Source organism: Oncorhynchus nerka, linkage group LG25 (assembly GCF_034236695.1).
Source record: "Oncorhynchus nerka isolate Pitt River linkage group LG25, Oner_Uvic_2.0, whole genome shotgun sequence".
NCBI classification, from domain to species: Eukaryota; Metazoa; Chordata; class Actinopteri; order Salmoniformes; family Salmonidae; genus Oncorhynchus; species Oncorhynchus nerka.
The window spans coordinates 37,785,718-37,813,492 of NC_088420.1; the positions used below are offsets into that span (position 1 = coordinate 37,785,718).

General features: G+C 42.7%; 1 pseudogene; it reads left to right on the plus strand.

The window, feature by feature from the left end:
• On the plus strand, positions 1–27,773 carry LOC115109472 (WASH complex subunit 1-like; annotated as a pseudogene).
• The last annotated feature ends 2 nt before the right edge of the window (positions 27,774–27,775 follow it).

Sequence of the window (27,775 nt, forward strand, 5' to 3'; positions counted from 1 at the left end):
TATTGGATGCCAACCGACGTTAAGCCTCATCGAAGAAAGAACTCTCAGCGGCCGTGTACACACTATATGCTGTCAGTGGTCAGGTAAGACCAATGAAACATACATTAACTTAATTATATTATCGATCATAAGAAAGCTTAGTGATTATTTTAATAATTTGTGAGTGTCAGTGCGGAGATATGGGTCCACGGCCCTGGGGATGTAGTCGGGTAGCGTCTCTGCCGAGAGCGGGCATGATATGAAAAGCTCTCTGGTGTTAAGTATTTTCGTAGTGGAGAAATTCACGTAGACAGGATTTACATGGTCTCGCTGCACATTACTAATTAGTTAACTGGACAATGCTAACGTGACCTAGCTAGCTTGCTAAGAATGCTAACGTTGTCATATAATATGAGACATCAACATAAAGATGAGCTGTCAAGGCTGTTGCTTCACTCCCGAGTTAGTTATTGATTATCTGTGAAGGACAGCTGACAGAACATGCCTTCCTGGATCTGAGGGTGGGAAGTGGTAAACCCCGTCACATGACAGTCAGCCGAGACCGACACAGATGCCGCGTTCATGGACAGGTCGGAACTAGAAACCTCGGAAATGTCAGACTAACTGGTTGAGTTGTAACGCAGGTTTAGTATGACTCTCGAGGAGGCTGAAAGGATATTTCGGTTTGGAAAAGTTATATATTTTCAGGAGTCGGGTAATTGATTAAGGAAGGAGGATTGGAGGCAAAGAGAGAGGATTTTGAAAAGACTGAGGGATGCAGAGGATATGTTTGAATCTGTTGAAGGTATCAATAACAATAACCCTCTGTATGTCGAGGATGATTGGTGTCAAGTTCCGAGTGAGTCGGACGCCAGTTTGAGTTTTGGAGGTGAAATGGAAGGGGTAGAAGGTGTTGTGAGGAGCTCGAAGCCCGAGCCCTGCATTGATGGACATGGTTATGGTAAAGATACATTTGGTCCAGTGGGAGTGAGATTTTTTACGAGGTTGGAACCAGTCCCTTTGTCCTCTATTAGCGGACTGATATAGATGTCTTCAGCGCAGGCTATACATCTTTTCTGCATCCCCCCTCCTCCCCGCCTGCAAAATAATCGCAGCACCCCCACCCCCAAACTATTTCCCGCGGCTGTGTGTAAAGGTGGAACAATTTAAGTTGAAGATTCCTGGTGTTTGTGCGATGGGGAGCTTGATGAAACAGAGGTGACAGTCTGCTCTTTTGAGATTTGATTCGGAGTCTTTACCTGACCAGTAATGTTAGGATATATGAGTTATACTGTTAAAGCTTTTATGCCGAATACACTGCAGAGTTACAGGTGTTGCGTTAATGGGCATGTTGCGGAAGTGTGTAGGAGGGAGATTCCAAGATGTGGGAAGTGTGCAGGAGGACATGGGACGGGGAAAGTTGTGTAGGGGTGCCCATGTTGCAGGGGATCAACGGTGTCCTGTGTGAAAGAGGCAGGTTGAGGTGGCCAGGGTCAGAGTAGTGCAGAAGATGTCCTATTTTGAGGCAGTGAAGAAGGTAGAGGAGAGTGGATCAAGTGTGAGTGGAATTCTGATAGGATCCCTGTGAATAGTACATCTGGTCCAGAATAGAGGGATAGGCCAATGAGTGATATATGTTTCAGTAAGGTTGGCTTCTTAGCGTTCATAGCAATGATTATCAACAGAAAATAGATGTTGTGGTGGCAGCTGCAGAGAAGTACTCGGGGGTACAAGATTTGACTTCAGAAGAGTTACAGGGTGTGTTGAGTGGTAGTGTCCCGTCCTCTGTCTTTGGCCTGGGATAGGATCAGATAGGGTTCAGGTAGTAGAATAAGGTGGTGGGTATTAATGAGTGTAGGGTTAGTTGGTATGGTAATAAAACATTATATTAGTATTTTTTTGTAACATTTTCTCCCTTTTCCCCCTTTTCCCATTTTGTATCACAAAGTGTAATGGATTAATACTATAGTTCATCTGGAGGCGGTAATGCAACATATTGGATGCCAACCGTCGTTAAACTCCACAAAGAAGAAAGCTCAGAAGCAGCTATGACGTTAGCTACCCATCTTTGCTGACAGATGGTGAAAAGACAGAACGGGTAAAGCGGTTTGTTTCTGCATTCTGCTGTCAGAGAGAGAGAGTTCCATTAGCAATATCCCTTTGTCCCTGCGCCATCTGTCTCTCACATTTTAATTCAAAGAGCTTTATTGGTATGGGAGTCATATATTTACGTTGCCAAAGCAAGTGAAATGGATAATAAACAAAAGTGAAATAACCAATCATAAATTAACAGTAAACATTACACTCACAAGTTTCAAAAGAATAGACACATTTCAAATGTTATATTATGGCTATATACTCTCTTTTTTAACAAGGTAGGCTAGTTGAGAACAAGTTCTCATTTACAACTGCGACCTGGCCAAGATAAAGCAGTGCGACACAAACAACAACAGAGTTACACATGGAGTAAACAAACACAGTCAATAATTCAATAGAAAAAGTCAATATACAATGTGTGCAAATGAGGTAGGATAAGGGAGGTAAGACAATAAATAGGCCATGGTGGAGAAATAATTACAAATATAGCAATTAAACACTGGAGTGATCGATGTGCAGAAGATGAGTGTGCAAGTAGAGATACTGGGGTGTAAAGGAGCAAAATAAATAACAGTATGGGAAGGAGGTAGTTTACCGCCCAAATAGGTCCACAGACGATGCAATCTCAACCACACTGCACACTGCCCTAACCCACCTGGACAAGAGGAATACCTATGTGAGAATGCTGTTCATCGACTACAGCTCGGCATTCAATACCATAGTACCCTCCAAGCTCGTCATCAAGCTCGAGACCCTGGGTCTCGACCCCGCCCTGTGCAACTGGGTACTGGACTTCCTGACGGGCCGCCCACAGGTGGTGAGGGTAGGCAACAACATCTCCTCCCCGCTGATCCTCAACACGGGGGCCCCACAAGTGTGCGTTCTGAGCCCTCTCCTGTACTCCCTGTTCACCCACGACTGCGTGGCCATGCACGCCTCCAACTCAATCATCAAGTTTGCGGACGACACAACAGTGGTAGGCTTGATTACCAACAACGACGAGACGGCCTACAGGGAGGAGGTGAGGGCCCTGGAGTGTGGTGTCAGGAAAATAACCTCACACTCAACGTCAACAAAACTAAGGAGATGATTGTGGACTTCAGGAAACAGCAGAGGGAACACCCCCTATCCACATCGATGGATCAGTAGTGGAGAGGGTAGCAAGTTTTAAGTTCCTCGGCATACACATCACAGACAAACTGAATTGGTCCACTCACACTGACAGCGTCGTGAAGAAGGCGCAGCAGCGCCTCTTCAACCTCAGGAGGCTGAAGAAATTTGGCTTGTCACCAAAAGCACTCACAAACTTCTACAGATGCACAATCGAGAGCATCCTGGCGGGCTGTATCACCGCCTGGTACGGCAACTGCTCCGCCCTCAACCGTAAGGCTCTCCAGAGGGTAGTGAGGTCTGCACAACGCATCACCGGGGGCAAACTACCTGCCCTCCAGGACACCTACACCACCCGATGTTACAGGAAGGCCATAAAGATCATCAAGGACATCAACCACCGAACCACTGCCTGTTCACCCCGCTATCATCCAGAAGGCGAGGTCAGTACAGGTGCATCAAAGCTGGGACCGAGAGACTGAAAAACAGCTTCTATCTCAAGGCCATCAGACTGTTAAACAGCAATCACTAACATTGAGTGGCTGCTGCCAACACACGGTCATTGACACTGACCCAACTCCAGCCACTTTAATAATGGGAATTGATGGGAAATGATGTAAATATATCACTAGCCACTTTAAACAATGCTACCTTATATAATGTTACTTACCCTACACTATTCATCTCATATGCATATGTATATACTGTACTCTAGATCATCGACTGCATTCTTATGTCACTAGCCACTTTAACTATGCCACTTTGTTTACTTTGTCTACATACTCATCTCATATGTATATACTGTACTCGATACCATCTACTGTATGCTGCTCTGTACCATCACTCATTCATATATCCTTATGTACATATTCCTTATCCCCTTACACTGTGTATAAGACAGTAGTTTTGGAATTGTTAGTTAGATTACTTGTTGGTTATCACTGCATTGTCGGAACTAGAAGCACAAGCATTTCGCTACACTCGCATTAACATCTGCTAACCATGTGTATGTGACAAATAAAATTTGATTTGATTTGATAGTTGGATGGGCTATTTACAGATGAGCTATGTGCAGTGATCTGTGAGCTGCTCTGACAGCTGGTGCTTAAACCTAGTGAGGGAGATATGAGTCTCCAGCTTCAGTGATTCATGCAGTTCGTTCCAGTCATTGGCAGCAGAGAACTGGAAGGAAAGGCAGCTGAAGGAGGAATTGGCTTTGGGGGTGACCAGTGAGAAATACCTGCTGGAGCGCGTGCTACGGGTGGGTGCTGCTATGGTGACCAGTGAGCTGAGATAAGGCGGGGCTTTACCTAGCAAAGACTTATAGATGACCTGGAGCCAGTGGGTTTGGCAACGAATATGATGCGAGGGCCAGCCAACGAGAGCATACAGGTCGCAGTGGTGGGTAGTATATGGGGCTTTGGTGACAAAACGGATGGCACTGTGATAGACTGCATCCAATTTGTTGAGTAGAGTGTTGGAGGCTATTTTGAAAATGACATTGCCAAAGTCGAGGATCGGTAGGATAGTAAGTTTTACGAGGGTATGTTTGGCAGCAATGATGCTTTGTTGCGAAATAGGAAGCCAATTCTAGATTTGACTTTGGATTGGAGATGCTTAATGTGAGTCTGGAAGGAGAGTTTACAGTCTAACCAGACACCTAGGTATTAGAGGTTGACCGATTAATCGGAATGGCCGATTAATTAGGGCCGATTTCAAGTTTTCATAACTATCGGAAATCTGTATTTTTGGGCGCCGATTTGCCGATTTTTAAAAATGTATTTTATTATTATTATTATTTTATACCTTTATTTAACTAGGCAAGTCAGTTAAGAACACATTCTTATTTTCAATGACGGCCTAGTAACGGTGGGTTAACTGCTTTGTTCGGGCAGAATGACAGATTTTCTCCTTGTCAACCCGGGGGATACAATCTTGCAACTCTACAGTTAATTAGTCCAACGCAATAACGACCTGCCTCTCTCATTTAACATACATTTAAGTCATTTAGCAGACGCTCTTATCCAGAGCGACTTACAAATTGGTGCGTTCACCTTATGACATCCTGGCACTCCACAAGGAGACTGTCTGTTGTGCGAATGCACTAAGCCAAGGTACGTTGCTAGCTAGCATTAAACTTATCTTATAAAAAACAATCAATCATAATCACTAGTTAACTACACATGGTTGATGATATTACTAGATATTATCTAGCGTGTCCTGCGTTGCATATAATCTGACTGAGCATACAAGTATCTGACTGAGCAGTGGTAGGCAGAAGCAGGCGTGTAAACATTCATTCAAACAGCACTTTCATGCGTTTTGCCATGGTATAGAGGGAAATAGTCCTATAATTCCTATAATAACTACAACCTAAAACTTCCTACCTGGGAATATTGAAGACTCATGTTAAAAGGAACCACCAGCTTTCATATGTTCTCATGTTCTGAGCAAGGAACTGAAACGTTAGCTTTCTTACATAGCACATATTGCACTTTTAGTTTCTTCTCCAACACTTTGTTTTTGCATTATTTAAACCAAATTGAACATGTTTCATTAAATTGATTTTATTGATGTATTATATTAAGTTAAAATAAGTGTTCATTCAGTATTGTTGTAATTGTCATTATTACAAATAAATGTTTTAAAAAATCGGCCAATTAATCGGTATCGGCCTTTTTGGTCCTCCAATAATCGGTATCGGCGTTGAAAAATCATAATCGGTCGACCTCTACTAGGTAGTTGTCCGCATATTCTAAGTCAGAACCGTCCAGAGTAGTGATGCTGGAGTAGTTGGTGTAGTTAGTGAATCGGGTGAGGCTGTCATTTGAGAAACCAAGGCTGTTGAGTCTGCCGATAAGAATGTGGTGATTGACAGAATTGAAAGCCTTGGCCAGGTCGATGAATACAGCTGCACAGTAATGTCTCTTATCAATGGCGGTTATGATATCGTTTAGGGCCTTGAGCGTGGCTGAGGTGCACCCATGACCAGCTCTGAAACCAGATTGCACAGCAGAGAAGGTACGGTGGGATTCGAAATGGTCGGTGATCTGTTTGTTAACTTGGCTTTCGAAGACCTTAGAAAGGCAGGGTAGGGAGGAGGTGGAGGAGGTGCTCTTATTCTCCATGGACTTTACAGTGTCCCAGTGGTTTTTTGAGTTTGTGCTACAGGATGCAAATTTCTGTTTGAAAAAGCTAGCCTTAGCTTTCCTAACTGCCTGTGTATATTGGTTCCTAACTTCCCTGAAAAGTTGCATATCGCAGGGGCTATTCAATGCTAATGCAGTACGCCACAGGATGTTTTTGTGCTGGTAAAGGGCAGTCTGTTCCTGGTTCAACATTTTTTGAATGTGGCATGCTTATTTCAGATGGTGAGGAAAGCACCTTTAAAGAATGACCAGGTATCTTCTACTGACGGAATTAGGTCAATATCCTTCCAGGATACCCGGGCCAGGTTGATTAGAAAGGCCTGCTCGCTGAAGTGATTTAGGGAGCATTTGACAGTGATGAGGGGTGGTCGTTTGACTGCAGACCCATTACGGACACAGGCAATGAGGCAGTGTTCGCTGAGATCCTGGTTGAAGACAGCAGAGGTGTATTTAGAGGGCAGGTTGGTTAGGGTGATATCTATGAGGGTGCCCGTGTTTACGGATTTGGGGTTGTACCTGGTAGGTTCATTGATAATTTGTGTGCGATTGAGGGCATCAAGCTTAGATTGTAGGATGGCTGGGGTGTTAAGCATGTCCCAGTTTAGGTCACCTAACAGCACAAGCTCTGAAGATAGATGGGGGGCAATCAATTCACATATGGTGTCCAGGGCACAGCTGGGGGCAGAAGGTGGTCTAGCAAGCGGCAACGTTGAGAAACTTGTTTCTGGAAAGGTGGATTTTTAGAAGTAGAAGCTCAAATTGTTTGGGCACAGACCTGGATAGTAAGACAGAACCCTGCAGGCTATCTCTGCAGTAGATTGCAACTCCGCCCCCTTTGGCAGTTCTATCTTCTCTGAAAATGTTATAGTTAGGGATGGAAATTTCAGGGTTTTTGTGGTCTTCCTAAACCAGGATTCAGACACGAGTAGGACATCCGGGTAGGCAGAGTGTGCTAAGCCAGTGAATAAAACAAACTTAGGGAGGAGGCTTTTAATGATAACATGCATGAAACCATGGCTTTTACGGTTACAGAAGTCAACAAATGAGAGCGCCTGGGGAGTGGGAGTTGAGCTAGGCACTGCAGGGACTGGATTAACCTCTACATCACCAGAGGAACAGAGTAGGAATTGGTTACTGCTAAAGGCTATAAGAACTGGTCGTCTAGTACGTTCGGAACCGAGAGTGAAGGGAGCAGCTTTCTGGGCACGGTAGAGTAGATTCGATGTATAATGTACAGACGAAGGTATGGTAGGATGTGAACACAGTTGAGGTAAACATATGCATTGAGTGACGATGAGAGAGCTATCGTCTCTAGAAACGTCATTTAAACCAGGTGAGGTCACCGCATGTGTGGGAGGTGGAACTAAAGGGTTATCTAAGGAGTGCTTGGGGCTCTAGTGAAATAAGGCAATAATTACTAACCAAAAGAACAATGGACGAGGCATATTGACATTAGGGAGATTACAAGACGAGGACAAGATGTCTGACTGCTACGCCATCTTGGATCAGGATGATCTCTCTCTATTCAATTTAATGCAAAAAACATTATTGGCATGGGGAACATGTGTTTACATTGCCAAAGCAAATGGAATAGGCAATTAACAAAAGGGAAATAAACAATCAGAAATTAAAAGTACACATTACACTCACAAAAGTTTTTAAAGAATATAGACATTTCAACTGTTGTAACAGTCCGCAATTAGTTGAAGTATGAAAGGGAAAACAAAGATCACAGATAAATATATATTATATTTACAATGTTTGTTCTCCACTAGTTGCCCTTTTCTTGTGACAACAGATCATATCTTGCTACTGTGGTGTCACTTCACCTAATAGATATGGGAGTTTATCAAGATTGGATTTGTTTTAAAATTCTTTGTGGGTCTGTGTAATCTGAGGAAATTATGTATCTCTACTATGGTCACACAATTGGCAGAAGGTGCAGCTCGGTTCCCACCTCATTTTTTGGGCAGTGGGCACAGACTGTCTTCCATTGAGAGCCAGGTCAGCCGATGGTCAGTCACAGTAGTCAGGTATTCTGCTACTGTGTACTCTCTGTTTAGGGCAAAATAACATTGTAGTTTGCTCTGTTTTGTAGTTGATTCTTTCCAATGTGTTAAGTAATTATCTTTTTGTTTTCTCTTGATTTGCGTTGTTGTCCTGGAGCTCTGTTGAGTTTGTGAACAGAGCTCCCGTACCTGCAGGATGAGGGGACTCTATTCCAGGTTCATCTCTCTGTAGGTGAGGGCTTTGTTATAGGAGGTTTGAGAATCGCTACTTTTTAGGTAGTTGTAGAATTTAATGCTCTTTTCTGGATTTTGATAATTAGCTCAATTTGGTGTTTGTCCCATTTTTTTTTATGAATTCTTGGTTAGTGGACCCCAGACCTCACAACCATATTGGGCAATGTGTTATATAACTGATTCCACTCAGATCCTAATTGGTATGTTTTACATTTTTGTCATTTAGCAGACACTCTTATTTAGATTGATTTACAGTAGTGAGTGCATATATTTTTGTTACTGTTCCCACGTGGGAATCGAACCCACAACTCTGGCATTACAAGTGCCAGGCTCTACCAACTGAGCCACACAGGTGTGTCAAATTTGATCTTTATTTTGATAGTGTTGAAGGCCCTTCTTGCCTTGTCTCTCAGATTGTTCACATCTTTGTGGAAGTTAAATGTGATGCTGGTCCTGGCAACTGGACCTTTTTTGGAACACCGTTATTGACTGTCAGAGCCCAAGTCTGAGAGAATCTATTCAGAAGATCTAGGTGCTGCGATAGGCCCTTATAGTTTGGGGACAGAAGCACCAGATCATCTGCAAATAGTAAACATTTGACTACGGAGTCTAGTAGGGTGAGGCCAGGTGCTGCACTGTTCTAGTGCCCTCGCCAATTCGTTGATATACGCTGAACAAAAATATAAACGCAATGAAAAGTGTTGTTCCCATGTTTCATGAGCTGAAATAAAAGATCCCAGAAATGTTCCATATGCACAAAAAGCTTATTTCTCTAAAATTGTGTCCACAAAATTGTTTACATCCCTGTTAGGGAGAAATTCTCCTTTGGGAAGATAATCCATCCACCTGATGTGTGGCATATCAAGAAGCTGATTTAAACAGCATGGTCATTACACAATAAAAAGCCACTCTAAAATCTGCAGTTTTTTCAAACAACACAATGCCACCTCAAGTTTTGAGGGAGCGTGCAAGTTGCATGCAGGAATGTCCACCAGAGCTGTTGCCAGAGAATTTAATGTTAATTTCTCTACCATAAGCCACCTGTTCCAGCATCTTCGCACAGCAATTGGAAGAGGAGTGGGACAACATTCCACAGGCCACAATCAACAGCCTGATCAACTCTATGCAAAGGAGATGTTTCGCGCTGCATGAGGCAAATTATTGCCACACCAGATACTGACTTTTTGTTGTTGAATTTTACCCCCTTTTCTCCACAATTTTGTGGTATCCAATTGTTGGTAGTTACTATCTTGTCTCATCGCTACAACTCCTGTACGGGCTCGGGAGAGACGAAGGTCGAAAGCATGCGTCCTCCCCAATTTTGTGGTATCTCTCCCGAGTCCGTACGGGAGTTGCAGCTAGTGCCCTAGACCACTGCGCCACCCGGGAGGCCCTACTGACTGGTTTTCTGATCCACGCCTCAATTTTTTTTAAAGGTATCTGTGACCAACATATGTATAGCTGTATTCCCAGTCATTTGAAATATATAGATTAGGACCTAATTTGTTTATTTCAATTGACTGATTTCCTTATAAGAACTGTAACTCAGTAAAGTCTTTGAAAGTCTGTTGCGTTTTATATTTTTGTTCACAATAAATGTTGAAGAGGGTGGGGCTCAAGCTGCATCCCTGTCTCACCCCCCGGCCCTGAGGAAAGAAATGTTTGTGTTTTTTTTGCCAATTTTAACCTCACATTTGTTGTGTTCATGGATTTGATAATGTTGGATATTTCCCCCCCAACACCGCTTTCCATCAATTTATAATGCAGACCCTCATGCTAAATTGAGTCAAGCTGTTTTGAAATCAACAAAGCATGAAAAGGCTTTTGTTTTGTTTGTTTGTCAATAAGGGTGTGCAGGGTGAATACGTGGTCTGTCATACAGTAATTTGGTAAGAAGCCAATTTGACATTTGAGGAAATGTAGGAGTTTGCTGTCAATGATAATGCAGAGGATTTTCTCTCTCTCTCATTCATTCATCACTCACTCATTGTTTTGTGTGTGTTTGTAGGATGAGTGTGAAGCAGTGTCTCGAGGGTCAGGTGTACTCTGTGCCTCTGATCCAGTCAGACCTGAGGAGGGAGGAGGCTGTTCACCAGATAGCAGATGCCCTGCTCTACCTAGAGACCATCTCTACTGACATCTTTACCAGGTACGCACACACTGAGATCGAGGAGTATAAGTTGTCCAATAAGAGCATGTGCTATATGTGTTGTTTGGTAGCAAAGATCCTCCTGATTTATTCCATGCCAGCGGGAGTGGAAAATATTTTGTTATCTCAGATTGTTCTGGGAATTCTCACACAGAGACTTCATTGGCAGGAAGGATGTTCAACATGATTTTTTACATTTGTATCACAAATCATTTTTAAGAAAATCATGATGAAAGTGGCCGTTTTAGGCTGTGAACTGTACACGATAAAGACAATATATTGGTGTCATATATAATGCGCTTTCAAATATGAACTATGTCTAGATTCTGAAATATGTTTTCTTACATTGAGTTATTCAACATAAAAAATATTAATAGGAATATCTCAACCCTTTTTGATTTTGCTTATTTTTAGACATATTGCTTGGAACAATATACTCTTCAAACACATCAAATTTCCATAGTGGGCTCTCTGGTACTTATAATGAAATGACCCATCTTATACATGAACTGTGGTTCCTCCTTTAAAAGTTGCGTCATACTGCAGCACATCTTGCGGGCTGCCACAGAGTTCAATGTTACGTTATTTAATTGTCAGCCAGTGTTACCATTAATGCTAGTTAGTGCTAGTTTGACCACCAGAGGGCATCTTTGAGAAGCATTTGATAGCCTTCAATAGTGGCTGTACTAGAGAATTCTAAAGCTTTTTTGTAAGAACGTCATATATGGGATTGATTTTAAGAAATGTAGCTTAATTAATTTGATTAATATTATGGTGTTTCTATTTCCAAGTAAAACAAAAAACAAACCCCTCAGGGTTTCCGTTAGGATTGAAAGGAAAATATGGCGCTGTCCAACGTGACAGTCGGGAGTAGTCTACAGTAGTAAGAGCATAGCATTCTAACTTCAATATACTTTTTAAATAAATAAGATCTACACCACTTTTAACAGCACATTACTCAACACTAGTGAGAGTCATGTCGCCTACGGTAGGCCTACAGTATATTGAAAAATGTTTTTTTTCAATGACGTGACTCCGCCAATAATTACATTTAGAGGATTCTAAATTAATATCTAAGGGGCATTTTTCATTATGACAAATCTGATCTGTGAGAATATCTGAGGTGCTTTTATAAAATTCTAAATTAATTAATAGTAATAATAATAATCCACAAAGTTTTTAATGCTGATCAATTGCCTTGCACAAAGTATCAAATTACAGAGAGGTGTTGGTAAGCGTACATTGTCCTGCTAATAACCTGTAATGGGCTATTATAATACAGTATATGATGACCAGGTCAGGATAAGCAAAACATTTCTTTATTAAAGTCTAAGAATGTTGGTACTTATTTAAAAGCCATTTCTTTTTATTAAAGACTAAGAATGTTGCTTATATTCAGTCAACACATATATCTTAAGAATATCATGGAATATTTATTTTGATGCCAAAGCCTGAAATGAATGAGTCAGCAAAAAAAGAGTCACTGTCAAGCTTTATGCAAACTTCACAGTAAATGTTTGTTGAACATAACAAGGCTATAAATGACTGTGCTAACAGAAATGGAATAATGTGTCCCTGAACAAAGGGGGGGGGGGTCAAAATGTACAAGTAACAGTCTGTATCCGGTGTGGCCACCAGCTGCATTAAGTAATGCATTGCATATCCTCCTCATGGACTGCACCAGATTTGCCAGTTCTTGCTGTGAGATGTTACCCCACTCTTCCACCAAGGCACCTGCAAGTTCCCGGACATTTCTGGGGGGGAATGGCCCAAGTCCTCACCCTCCGATCCAACAGGTTCCAGACATGCTCAATGGGATTGAGATCCGGACTCTTCACTGGGCATGGCAGAACACTGACATTCCTGTCTTGCAGGAAATCACGCACAGAACGAGCAGTATGGCTGGTGGCTTTGTCATGCTGGAGAGTCACGTCAGGATGAGTCTGCAGGAAGGGTACCACATGAGGGAGGAGGATGTTTTCCCTGTAACATACAGTGTTGAGATTGCCTGCAATGACAACAAGCTCAGTCCGATGATGCTATGACACACCGCCCCAGACCATGACGGACCCTCCACCTCCAAATTGATCTCGCTCCAGAGTACAGGCCTCGGTGTAACGCTCATTCCTTCGACAATAAACGCAAATCCGACCATCACCCCTGGTGAGACAAAACTGCGACTCGTCAGTGAAGAGCACTTTTTGCCAGTCCTGTCTGGTCCAGCGATGGTGGGTTTGTGCCCATAGGCGACGTTGTTGCCGTGCAACAGGCCTACAAGCCCTCAGTCCAGCCTCTCTCAGCCTATTGCGGACAGTCTGAGCACTGATGGAGGGATTGTGCGTTCCTGGTGTAACTCGGGCAGTTGTTGTTGCCATCCTGTACCTGCCCTGTAGGTGTGATGTTCAGATGTACTGCCCTGGCCACATCTGCAGTCCTCATGCCTCCTTGCAGCATGCCTAAGGCACGTTCACGCAGATGAGCAGGGATCCTGGGCAGTTTTCTTTTTGTGTTTTTCAGAGTCAGTAGAAAGGCCTCTTTAGTGTCTCTAAGTTTTCCTAACTGTGACCTTAATTGCCTACCGTCTGTAAGCTGTTAGTGTCTTAATGACCGTTCCCTAGGTGCATGTTCATTAATTGTTATGGTTCATTGAGCAAGCATGGGAAACGGTATTTAAACACTATACAATGAAGATCTGTGAAGACAGATTTTTACGAATTATCTTTGAAAGACAGGGTCCTGAAAAGGGGATGTTTCTTTTTTAGCTGAGTTTATATTGTCCTGCTAATAGCCCATCCTAGAAACGTTTGCAGAATTCAAGCTACGCTTGTGAAAAACAGGGTTTAATAATAATAATTACTTTTTTCCCCTTCCACATGTTCAAAGATCCAATTGATAAAGTTTTTATCAATTAGTATATTTGAGTTTGACCACAATATTTGTTGTATTATTTGTTCTGTCTTTTCTGGTGGATTGAATTGAAATTGCAACCAATCACGGCCGGTTGTGATACAGCCAATCTAACTAAGAAAGTAATTTTATGATACAATTCTCCCCCTACCCTCCAAGGCAAGATTTTATTATCCTGCTAATAGCCATAATTGGCGCTTTTCAACGTGACCTTGTGTGTTTGAAAGAGTATTTTTATCATTATTTTATTAATGAAAGCATAAAGATACTGATGAAGAAATACAGTACTTTACACTGTATGCTTTATCTGACATTTAGCTGTTGCATGAGGATGCCCACAAGCACTTTAAACATTTGTATAATAAAGCATTTAAAACATTTTGAAGATAGAAGCCACCTGCATTTGTTTTAGGCTACTGTGAAGTCTGACAAGTAAACAGCCTACAGTACATACTGTAGTAAACATGTTAAAGTGCCTAATTCCTTACATAAGGGAGAGCAGGCCATGTCCAGACTTTCTCGTGACCTCAAGTTTGCTTGAGACGTTGTTAGTCATTTGTGAGACATTGGTGAGACATTGTTACTAATTTGTAAATAAGGCCAGTTTGTTATTTAGAATGATTTATTTCTGTTTTTAGAGGGAGAGAAACCAAAAGCCCACCATCGCCTCATGGGTCTCCCTGTTGCGGCCGGCACGGGTATTGAACCAGCATCTGTAGCAACGCAGTTTTCACTGCGATGCAGTGTCTTAGACCGCTGCGCCACTCTGGTGCAATGTGACCGGGCGGGAGTAGGCTACAGTACCACAGTAAGAGCAAAATAGTCCTAACATTTCCACACCCTAATTGTAGTCGAAGTCTCTCTTAGAATAAAAACCTTAGTGTAACAACAGTTTTAGTAAGTAATACTGAAGTCGTGCACAATTATCAGTTTCTATTTTGGCTTATGCCGCCAACTTATTGTCAGTTAGAGACACAGTAGCGCCTTGGGACCCAATAGCAAAATCCATGCTCTAACTCCCCCTTGCACTGGTCTGAAGAAATGAAGTAGTGACACAGGGTACTGTACTAAACCACAAATAAATCCCGCAGCATAATCGCAAAACTTTTCGTTGAGCAACCACTGTACATTATAGGTCATTAACAAATCACAGCCCTCCTTTAGGATTGCACATTCAGTAAATCACCAGCAGGGGGAGTTCACTTTGAATCCATTTACCATTCAATGTGTTATTGGTGCTCATGAAATTTGATCAGAACATCAGAATTAGCAGAGAGCCCACTCTGGAAATAGTATGTACTTGAAGAGTATATTGTTCAAAACAATATGTCTTAAAATGAACAACAAAATGAACATCAAAAATGTCATTTTTATATGTAGAATAAATTCATGTTAAAATGTGTTTTTCAGAATTAAGATACTCACTATAAGGAGTATAATGACATATGTTGTCTGTAGTATGTACAGTTTACAGATGATAGGGTCTAACAGAAGGCATGTATCAATCTAAAAAGGGCCAGAATGGCCACTCATGATTTTCTCAAAAATAGTTTGTCATACAAATGTATAAAGTGTCAAAAACATCCTTCCTTCTAATTTAAGTTTCTATGTGACAACAGACAAGTGCCTTCACTGACATTTTCAACTTCTCCCTGACCAATTACGCAAAGGTAACCTGCCTAAATGACTACCGCCCCGTAGCACTCACATCTGTAGCCATGAATTGCTTTGAAAGGCTGGTCATAGCTCACATCAATACCATCATCCCAGAAACGCTGGACCCACTCCAATTTGCATACCGCCCCAACAGATCCACAGATGACGCAATCTCAATTGCACTCAACAGTGCCCTTTCCCATCTGGACAAAAGGAACACGTGAGAATGATGTTCATTGACTACAGCTCAGCGTTCAACCCCATAGTGCCCTCAACGCTCATCACTAAGCTAAGAACCCTGGGACTGAACACCTCCCTCTGCAACTGGATCCTGGACTTACTGACCCTCAAGTGGCAAAGGTAGGCAATAACACATCTGATCCTCAAACGGAAGCCCCTCAGAGGTGCGTGTTTAGTCCCCTCCTGTACTTGTTCACTCACCACTGCGTGGCCAAGCACAACTCCAACACTAAAATTGCTGATGACACAACGGTAGTAGGGCTGATCACGGACAATGATGAGACAGACTATCGGGAGGAGGTCAGAGACCTGGCAGGTATGGTGCCAGGACAACAACCTCTTCCCTCAACGTGCGCAAGACAAAGAAGCTGATCGGGTACTACGGGAAAAGAAGAGCAGAACACACCCCCATTCACATCGACAGGGTTATAGTAGAGCGGGTCGAGACCTTCAAGTTCCTTGGTGTCCATATCACTAACAAACTAGAATGGTCCAAACACACCAAGACAGTCGTGAAGAGGAGACGACAACACCTATTCCCAATTGGGAAACTGAAAAGATTTGGCATGGGTAGCCAGATCCTCAAAAGCTTCTACAGCTGCACCATCGAGAGCATCCTGACCGGTTGCATCACCTCCTGGTATGGCAACTGCTCGGCATTCGACCGTAAGGCGATACAAGCTTCCTGCCATCCAGGACCCCTATACCAGGCGGTGTCAAAGGAAGGCCCAAAAAATTGTCAAAGACTCTAGCCACACTAGTCATAGAATGTTCTCTCTGCTACTGCATGTCAAGCGGTACCAGAATGTCTAATCTAGGTCCAAAAGGCTCCATAACAGATTCTAACCCCAATCCATAAGAATGCTGAACAATTATTAAAACAATTATACCTGGACTATTTGCATTTTTTTTTTTTACACACTGCTGTTACCTGCTGTTTATCAGCTATCTATGTATAGTCACTTTACCCCTACCTACATGTACATGTTACCTCAATTACCTTGACTAACCTGTACCCCTGCACAATGACTCTGTTCCGGTACCCCCTGAAGATGGCCTTGTTATTGTGTTCCTTTTTCACTTTTGTTTATTTCTTAATATTTTCTTAACTGGTTAAGGGCTTGAAAGTAAGAATTTCACGGTAAGGTTGTTGTTGTATTCGGCACATGTGACAAGTACATTTGAGTTGATTTTGATTGGATTGACAGTCACACACACACACACACACACACACACACACACACACACACACACACACACACTTCATCAGCAATGTTTCCTGTACATTGTGCCCTCTTAATGAACCTGGTACCTTTATACACATGGTTTGGGAATGCTCTCTGGTGTCTGTATTCTGGGATGAAGTAGCTTCGAACTTATCCACTCTGTTGTCAGAAAATATTCCTGTATCTCCTTTTGTTTGACTTTGATATGATTTCTCTGTACTTCATTTATCTCTTCGTCAGAAGCACATTCTTCTTGCTGGCCAAACTGCAAAAAAATATTGCAGTACGATGGAAGCCTCCACACACTTTCTATCCGTCAATGGATCCTCACTTTCTTGGATGTAATTGATATGGAGCATTTTACTGCTTGCATTCATAGAGCTAAAAAAGACACTTTGAACCAATGTCTTAATGCCACTGAAACACTTTGATGTGTTGCTTTGATTAGTTTTTTTTATTTGTTAATTTGAACCATCTATTTTTATTTAATTGTGTCCCTAAGGTCCTCGACTGGGGTGGGATTGTGATGGGGGAGGGGGGTGTCACTTCATTTTGTATGTACAGTACCAGTCAAAAGTTTGGACACCTACTCATTCCAGGTGACAACCTCGTGAAGTTGGTTGAGAGAATGCCAAGAGTTTGCAAAGCTGTCATCAAGGCAAAGGGGGGCTACTTTGAAGAATCTACAATCTAAAATATATTTTGATTTGTTTAGCACTTCTTTGGTTACTACATGATTCCATATGTGTTATGTCATAGTTTTGATGTCTTCACTATTATTCTACAATGTAGAAAATAGTAAAAATAAAGAAAAACCCTTTAATGAGATAGGTGTGTCTAAACTTTTGACTGGTACTGTATTTATTCTTGTTTGCTGAATAAACATTTGATCACAAAAAACAAAAACAATTGATCAGCAGAACATACACACACACCCACGCATTTACACTTTGAGTTTCCCCTGGTGTGTGTGTGTAGGGTGTCTGAGAGTGTAGAGCGGAATCGCTGTCAGCTGCAGAGTGTGACAGATCGGATTAGGCTGGCCCAGGCCCGCGTCGACAAGATCAAAGGGAGCAAGAAGGCCACCAAGGTAACACGCTTCACACACAGAGTTGCAGATATCTGCAAAACAGATTACTTACAATACTTTCGAGTACTACGAGATTTTGATGTGTGACAATGTGTAGGTGTTCTCCAGTGCTAAGTATCCAGCTCCAGATCGTCTCCAGGATTACTCCTCCATCTTCAGTGGAGCCACAGACCCCGCCTCCCAAACACGCCCCAGATACCACATACAGGCCAAACTACGACCCCTTGACGACAAGGACCTGCAGGTAATACAAACACACAAATACAATACTTTATTTGATCATCTGCAAAACATTACAGTACAAAGAGGTCAAATCAAACTTTGTTTGTCACATGCACCCCGAATACAGCAAGTGTAGACCGTACTGTGAAATGCTTACTTACAAGCCCTTAACCAAGCCCTATTGACCAAATAAACTCTAGCTGAAAATAATAAAAAGTAACACAATAAAATAACAATAACGAGGCTATATACAGGGGGTACCGATACTGAGTCAGTGTGTGGGGGTACAGGTTAGTTGAGGTAATTTGTACATGTAGGTAGGGGTGAAGTGACTATGCTTAGGTAATAAACAGCGAGTAGCAACAGTGTACAAAACAAATGGGGGGGGGTCAATGTAAATAGTCCGATGGCCATGTGATTAATTGTTCAGCAGTCTTATGGCTAGGGGTAGAAGCTGTTAAGGAGCCTTTTGGTCCTAGACTTGGTGCTCCGGTACCGCTTGCCGTGCGGTAGCAGAGAATACAGTCTATGACTAGGGTGGCTGGAGTCTCTGATAATTTTATTGGCTTTCCTTTGACACCACTTAGTATATAGGTCCTGGAAGGCAGGAATCTTGGCCCCAGTAATGTACTGGGCCGTATGCACTACCCTCTGTATCACCTTACTGTCAGATGCCGAGCAGTTGGTTGCCATACCAGGTGGTGATGCAACTGGTAAGGATGCTCTCGATGGTGCAGCTGTAGGACTTTTTGAGGATCTGGGGACTCACGCCAAATCTTTTCAGTCTCCTGAGGGGGAAAAGTTGTCGTCGTGCCCTCTTCACAACTGCCTTGGTGTCTTTGGACCATGATAGTTTGTTGGTGATGTGGACACCAAGGACCATAACTCTCGACCTATATACACTATATGATACATTTATTAAACGTAAGAATAAGTGAGTTTTTGTCACAACACGGGTCGTGGGAAGTGACAAAGAGCTCTTATAGGACCAGGGCACAAATAATAATATAATGATAATCAATCATTTTGCTCTTTTTTTTTTAACCATCTTACATATAAAACCTTTTGTTCATCGAAAATTGTGAATAACTCATCACAGGTTAATGAGAAGGGTATGCTTGAACTCTGCAATGTTGGGTTGTATTGGAGAGAGTCTGCCTTTAATCATTTTCCACACACAGTCTGTGCCTCTATTTAGTTTTCATGCTAGTGAGGGCCGAGAATCCACTCTCACATAGGTACGTGGTTGCAAAGGACAACAGTGTCTTAACAGCTCGATTTGCCAAGGCAGGATACTCTGAGCACAACCCAATCCAGAAGTCTGGCAGTGGCTTCTGATTAAAATCCATTTTCACAGAACCGCTTGTTGCAATTTGATGAGGCTCTCTTGTTCAGATATCGGTAAGTGGACTGGAGGCAGGGCCTGAAAGGGATAATGAATCCAGTTGTTTGTGTCATCCATTTGGGAAAGTACCTGCGTAATTGCGCACCCAACTCACTCAGGTGCTTCGCTATATCACATATGACATTGTCCGTAAGCTTGAGTTCATTTGCACACAAAAAATCATACAATGATGGAAAGACCTGTGTGTTGTCCTTGTTAATGCAGACAGAGAAGAGCTCCAACTTCTTAATCATAGCCTCAATTCTGTCCCGCACATTGAATATAGTTGAGGAGAGTCCCTGTAATCCTAGATTCAGATAATTCAGTTGAGAAAAAACATCACCCAGATGGCCAGTCGTGTGAGAAACTTGTCATCATGCATGGGGTCAGACGAGTGAAAATTATGGTCAGTAAAGAACTTTAAGCTCATCTCTCAATAAAATTTAAAAAACGTGTCAATACTTTTCCCCTTGATAACCAGCGCACTTCTGTATGTTGTAAAAGCGTTACATGATCGCTGCCCGTATCATTGCATAGTGCAGAAAATATATTAGAGTTCAGGGGCCTTGCTTTAACAAAGTTAAACATTTTCACTGTAGTGTCCTAAATGTCTTTCAAGCTGCAAGAGCCTCTCGTTGGATGCTGCAGGGTACCCAAGTGGCATTGGGAGCAACTGCTTGCATGTGCGTTACCACTCCACTATGTATCCCTGTCATGGCTTTTGTGCCATCAGTACAGATACCAACATGAGCAGCAGCTACGTTTGGCTACATACGGATCGTTAGTGGAATTCCCAGGACAGAGTAACGGTTAATGTGATTGGATGTTAATTATTTGACTAGACTACCTGTATTTGACATTGTGTTGTTCAACACTAAATGGTTTAATTTTATTTTTGGCAGTGAAACTCGGCTACTCAGGACTGTTTGAAAGTGTGAAGATAGATGTCCCCTCCTACCTACCAAACCTGCCAGGCATTAAAAAAAAATGTGAATCACATTTGGCATTGCACCCAGTTTGGGAATACCTGGTCTTGGGTATCCTGGAGGATGCTGTTGATGTGAGCCTTGACCAGCCTTTCAAAGCACTTCATGGCTACCGATGTGAGTGTTATGGGGCAGGAATAATTTAGGCAGGTTACCTTCGCTTCCTTGGGGACACGGACTATGGTGGTCTTGCTTGAAACATATAGGTATTACAGACTCGGTCAGGGAAAGGTTGAAAATGTCAGTGAAGACACTTGCCAGTTGGTCCACACATGCTTTTAGTACACGTCCTGGTAATCTGTCTGGCCCCGCGGCTTTGTGAATGTTGACCTGTTTAAAGGTCTTGCTCACATCGGCTACCGAGAGCATTATCAAACAGTCATCTAGAACAGCTGGTGCTCTCATGCATGCTTCAATGTTGCTTGCCTCGAAGTGAGCATAAAATAAATTTAGCATGTCTGGTAGACTCACATCACTGGGCAGCTCGCATCTTGGTTTCCCTTTGTAGTCCATAATAGTTTTCATGCCCTGCCAAATCCGACGAGCGTCAGAGCCGGTGTTGTAGGAGTCAATCTTAATCCTGTATTGACGCTTTTCTTGTTTGATGGTTCGTCTGAGGGCATAGCGGGATTTCTTATAGGGTATAGTCCTAGCTGTTTAGATAAATGAAATATGACCATGCCTTTTTGGCTTTAACTCAAGATACACGACTGTTCAAAAGTTTGGGGTCACTTAGAAATGTCCTTGTTTTTGAAAGAAAAGCATTTTTTTGTCCATTAAAATAACATTAAATTGATCAGAAATGCAGTGTAGACATTGTTTGTGTTGTAAATAACTGTTATAGCTGGATATTTTTTTATGGAATATCTACATAGGTGTACAGAGGCCCATTATCTAGGCAGAGTTATAACAAACTGGTTATAGCCAGTTTGTGCTGTTCTGTGAAGGGAGTAGTACACAGTGTTGTACGAGATCTTCAATTTCTTGGCAATTTCTCGCATGGAATAGCCTTCATTTCTCAGAACAAGAATAGACTGATGAGTTTCAGAAGAAAGTTATTTGTTTCTAGCCATTTTGAGCCTGTAATCGAACCCACAAATGCTGATACTCAACTAGTCTAAAGAAGGCCAGTTTTATTGCTTCTTTAAACAGCACTACAGTTTTCAGCTGTGCTAACATAATTGCAAAAGGGTTTTCTAATGATCAAGTAGCCTTTTAAAATGATAAACTTGGATTAGCCTACACAATTTGCCATTGGAACACGAGTGATGGTTGCTGATAATGGGCCTCTGTACGCCACTGTAGATATTCCATACAAAATCAGCCGTTTCCAGCTACAATATTCATTTACAACATTAACAATGTCTACACTGTATTTCTGATCAATTTCATGTTATTTTAATGGACTTAAAATGTGCTTTCATTTAAAACAAACAAGTGACCCCAAGCTTTTGAACAGTAGTGTACATTCTGCTCCACTCAACCGTACAGCTGAGTCCACAGGTATTTAACAGCTGCATAGACAAACCTGGGGACTGAGGTGATGGGTTTTGACCTGGCTGGGAGACACCTACCGCTAGATTAGGCTCTGACCTGACTTGACCTGCCTGAGGACAGACCTGTTCTGACCTGGGGACATAACATGAGAAGCCCTGACTAAAACTACCCTCAGGAAACTACTGTGTGCGTGTAGTGGTGGAAAAAGTACTCACTTGTCATACTTGAGTAAAAGTAAAGATACCTTTTAGTAGAAAATGGCTCAAGTAAAAGTGAAAGTCACCCAGTAAAATACTTCTTGAATAAAAGTTTTAAAGTATCTTGTTTTAAATACTTAAGTAGAGTGGTGGGGAAAGTACTCAATTGTCATACTTAAGTAAAAATAAATTCTACACATGAAATTCCTTTTATATTAGGCAAACCAGAAGGCACAATGTTTTTGTATTTACAGACAGCCAGGGGTCCCACTAAAACACTCAGACATAATTTACAAATGCAGTATTTGTGTTTAGCGAGTGTCCACCAGATCAGAGGCAGTAGGGATGACAACATGTTATATTGACAGGTATATGAATTGGACCGTATTACTCTCCTGCCTGAGCATTTGAAATATATTGAGTACTTTTGGGTGTCAGGGTATTTTTACTTAGTTACTTTACACCACAGTTGTGTGTGTTTGCACCTTAGCTCAGCAGTGAAGTTGTGTGTTTATTGATAGTGAACACCCATGAGATCTCCCTTGCTGCCGGAATCGAAAACTTCCAGGAACAGTAGTATTTTGTGCTGTTTGAGAGGGGGGGGGGGGGTGGAAAACAATATTTCCTGTGTGCTTCCCTGGCTCAGAGATGTATTATTTATGAAGCCTCATGCGCTGCGGAGAGAGGGAGCGATATAAGGAGAGAGAAATATACAGAGGCTGATGACGAAAAGGGAAAGAGTGGGAGTTATTCATGTGGTTTGGAGTCTGGTTGTCTGCAGACACCAAACCACAGGGTATTGGAATCAGTCTTTGAATCTGCATCTCTCTCTTTTGCCTGCAAGGCTGTCTCTATCGAAAGCTACTACTGTAACTCTTTTTTTATTCGTTTTTTATTTAATATTATTGTATTTAGATTGTTTTCTATTGTGTTATTGAATGTATGTTTGTTTATTCCATGTGTAACTCTGTTGTTTGTGTCAAACTGCTTTGCTTTATCTTGGCCAGGTCATAGTTGTAAATGAGAACTTGTTCTCAACTAGCCTACCTGGTTAAATAAAGGTAAAATAAAAAACTCTTTCTTTGTTCAAAACAGGGTTGGAAAGCAATGCTGATGCATGTTTATGTCTGGTGGCCATTTGTGTTTTTTAAAGAAAAGTAGGTTCTTACCAGACTCATTTAATATCGGTCTTCTCTTGTTTTACACCCCCTGTCTCTATATCCCCCTCTAGGAGAAGTTGTGTTATTACCCGGTGTTTGTGAGCAGTAAGAAGCGTTCAGAGGATGAGACCGAAGAGGGGCTGGGCGGTCTGCCTCGAAACATCTCCTCTGTCAGCTCCCTGCTGCTGTTTAATACTACAGAGAACCTGTTAGTACACACACACACTCTTAACACACACACACACACACCCTTAACACACACTCCTCTAACTGTTTGTCTATGTGTTTAGGTATAAGAAGTATGTGTTCCTGGACCCCCTGGCGGGGGCGGTGACTAAAACACACACCACTCTGGAGACAGAGAAGGAAGAGAAACCATTTGACGCTCCGCTATCCATAACCAAGAGAGAACAGCTGGAGAGACAGGTACACACACACCGTACACACGCACTCCCTTACATGTGTTCACTAAAGAACTGGAGGCCTGAAAGATTATTTCAAAGGGCCTTGCAAACAGGTTAAAGTATACCTTTTGAATTAGGACACTTTCTCTCTCCCTTCTTCTCTCATTCCCTCTCCATCTGTCCCCCTGTAGACAGCAGAGAGCTACTTCTATGTTCCAGACCTAGGTCAGGTCCCAGAGATAGACGTCCCCTCCTACCTACCAGACTTGCCAGGCATTGCTGACGACTTGTCCTACAGCCAAGACCTGGGGCCAGGCATCGCACCCTCTGGACCAACACACACCTTCCCTGAACTACCGACCTTCACTGGGGAGGACATGTCTGGTAGACACGCTGTTTCTATTGTGTGGATTAAATAGAAGTTTTCCTGGAAATCGGTCATGTCAACTTACGGAACTGTTTCTATTGGTTGATGTTTTGTTGTTTGTTTGTGTTACAGGTTCTCAGTTCCAAGTTGCAGTCCCGCCTCCTCCCCCTCCTCCCCCACCAGAGCCCACACACACCCCCACCCCTCCCCTGGTCTCCCCCTCCTCCACCTCCTCCCCCACCTCCACCTCCAGACAGCCCTGCTGAACCCAACCTCACTCGGAGCACAGGTACCACACACACACACTACATACAGTGCATTCGGAAAGTATTCAGACCCCTTCACATTCCACATTTTGTTACAGCCTTTATTTGAAAATTTATAAAAAATATATATTCTTCATCAATCTACACGCAATACCCTACCCTACAAAGTAAAAACAGGTTTTTAGACATTTTTGCAAATGTATTAAAAATAAAACGGAAATATTACATTTACATAAGTATTCAGACCCTTTACTCAGTACTTTGTTGAAGCACCTTTGGCAGTGATTACAGCCTCAAGTCTTCTTGGGTATGACACCACAAGCTTGGCTCACCTGTATTTGGGGAGTTTCTCCCATTCTTCTCTGCAGATCCTCTCAAGCTCTATCAGGTTGAAAGGGGAGCGTCGCTGCACAGGTATATTCAGGTCTCTCCAGAGATGTTCGATCGTGTTCAAGTCTGGGCCCTGGCTGGGCCACTCAAGGACATTCAGAGACTTGTCCCCAAGCCACTCCTGCGTTGTCTTGGCTGTGTACTTAGTATCGTTGTCCTGTTGGAAGGTGAACCTTTGCCCAAATCTGGGGTCCTGAGCACTCTGGAGCAGGTTTTCATCAAGGGTCTGTCTTTACTTTGCTCCGTTCATCTTTCCCTTGATCCTGAATTGTCTCCCAGTCCCTGCCACTAAAAAACATCCCCACAGCATGATGCTGACACCACCATGCTTCACCGTAGGGATGGTGACATGTTTCCTCCAGACATGACGCTTGGCATTCAGGCCAAAGAGTTTAACTTGGTTTCATCAGACCAGATAATCTTGTTTTTCATTGTCTGAGAGTCCTTTGGGGGCCTTTTTGCAAACTCCAAGGGGGCTGTCATGTGGAAGGATTTCCCATCTCCACAGGAGCTCTGGAGCTCTGTCAGAGTGACCTTTGGGTTCTTGGTCACCTCTCTGACCAAGGCCCTTCTCTCCGATTGCTCAGTTTGGCCGGGCGGCCAGCTATAGGAAGACTCTTGGTGGTTCCAAACTTCTTCCATTTAAGAATTATGGATGCAAGTGTGTTCTTGGGGACTTCAATGCTGTAGAAATATTTTTTTTACCCTTCCCCAGATCTGTGCCTCGACACAATCCTGTCTCGGACCTCTACGGACAATTCTTTTGACCTCATGGCATGGTTTTTGCTCTGACATGCACTGTTAACTGTGGGACCTTGTATAGACAGGTGTGTGCCTTTCCAAATCATGTCCAATGAATTGAATTTACCACAGGTGGACTCCAATCAAGTTGTAGAAACATCTCAAGGATGATCAATGGAAACAGGATGCACCTGATCTCAATTTCGAGTCTCAAAGCAACGGGTCTGAATACTTATTTCTGTTTTTAATCAATTTGCTAAAATTTCTAAAAACCTGTTTTAGCTTTCTCATTATGGGGTATTGTGTGTAGATTGATGAGGGGGGAAAAAATAATTTAATACATTTTAAAATAAGTCTGTAACGTAACAAAATGTGGAAAAAGGGAAGAGGTCTGAATACTTTCCCAATGCACTGTATGTAAGTATATATACACACACACACACACACACATACACACACTCCTCTCCAACTGTGGGTTTACGTCCAGCTCCTGTAGCGGGGGCTCCCAGCGAGGTGGTTGAATCAAACAGCCGGGCCAGTCTACTAGAGTCCATCCGCAACGCTGGAGGCATCGGCAAGGCCAAACTACGCAACATCAAAGAACGCAAGATGGAAAAGAAGAAACAGAAGGAACAGGAACAAGGTAAGAGAAAAAGAGGGGGAGGGAGAGGTGGTGGAGAGAGAGAGGAAGAAGAAGAAGAATAGAGGGAGAGAGAAATAAACAGATTGCCATTGGTTGAGTGTCTTGGTTCTCCACTTGAATAACAAGCGAGAAATCTTTGAGAACATGTAGCACCAACAGAGCAATGCTACCCGCCTCCAGTTCTTTAACTTACAGAGCATATTTGGGACATAGTGTTAGTGTGTGTAAAAACACACCACAGGGTTACCTAACTAGTCATAGAGAACAGCTCAGGGCTGCATGACCTTTAGATGTATAAACATCACCTTCATTAAGCACTGATTTAACTACATGCTGTTTTAGTCTCTATGACATTTGCTGTGAGCGTGTGTGAGGGAGCGAGAATATGTGTGAGAGTAAGTCCCGTCATCATTGCTGGTTCAGTTGCTGCCGGGCCACCAACATTTAACAGTTGGGTTCATTTGAGCAAGTCATGAAAACTACTACAGTTGTTCACCAGCTATACTATTTATGTAGTATGTAACTTCTCTGGTCTCTCTCCACTGTACTAAAAAGGACATAGAAATGGAATCCATCATCTCTGCTTCACTGTTTTCTTACTGTGTTCTCCCTCCCTCTCTCTCAGTGGTAGCAGCAGCCAGTGGAGGAGACTTCATGTCAGATCTCTTCAATAAGTTGGCCATGCGAAGGAAAGGTGCCTGTCCCTCCCTCCTTTGCTCATCTCCCCTGGGTTATTGTCATAAAGGCTCTGATAATGGTGTATAAGTATTTCTGTCTCGGTGATCGTGGTGTGTGTGTTTCCTAGGTATCTCTGGTAAGGGTCCTGGAGGCGGGGACTCTGGGGAGGGCCAAGCTGGTTCTGGCAGCGCATTCGCTAGGATGTCCGATGTAATCCCGCCTCTTCCTGCCCCCCATCAGCCAACCGCTGAAGACGAGGACGACTGGGAGGCCTAACAACTGAGACTTGCCAGTCAGAACCAATGGAACTCTGAGCACATCTAGCTCTAAGCCAATCAGAGAACAGAATACTGAGGCGATTCTGAGGGATGAAGCTAACGCTTGTTGAGGAGAGGTAATGCTGTGCTGTCAGTGGGTTGAGTTTCTTCCAGATGATAGACAATGGTGGCATTCCAGGTCGTAGCATAACTTCAATAAAGACCGGGAATGCCACTGGTTTCTTTGCAGATTATATGGTTGTTTGACGATAGTGACATGGTCCCTACGTATGCAATCAGCCGCAATTCCAGTGCCTGCCATGTATTTGACCCAGGTGTGTTATATAGTTCAGTGACTCCCTCTGCTGGTTTTCTGTAGTTTTGATCAACACACAGGAACCATCACGGACTGATCTTTACTGAGAAAATGAAAGGACAAACAACTACAGGAGAAAAGTCAGACCTCATCTCAGCATTGTAAAGATGTTTAATAAAGTAACATGTAAATATTACATCATGTGTAACACCACACTAAAGTAGCAGAACATTTCAATCAATAAATGGCTTTTTGCATTTAAAATAAAACTGTCAGTGGAGAGTTGACTGATCTGTACTGCTGGAGAGGTGTGTGAGACAGACAGAGCCTAAACCTGCAGTGCCTTCAGAAAGTATTCACATCCCTTGACTTTCCCCACCTGTTGTTACAAAGTGGGATTAAAATGGATTTAATTGTCATT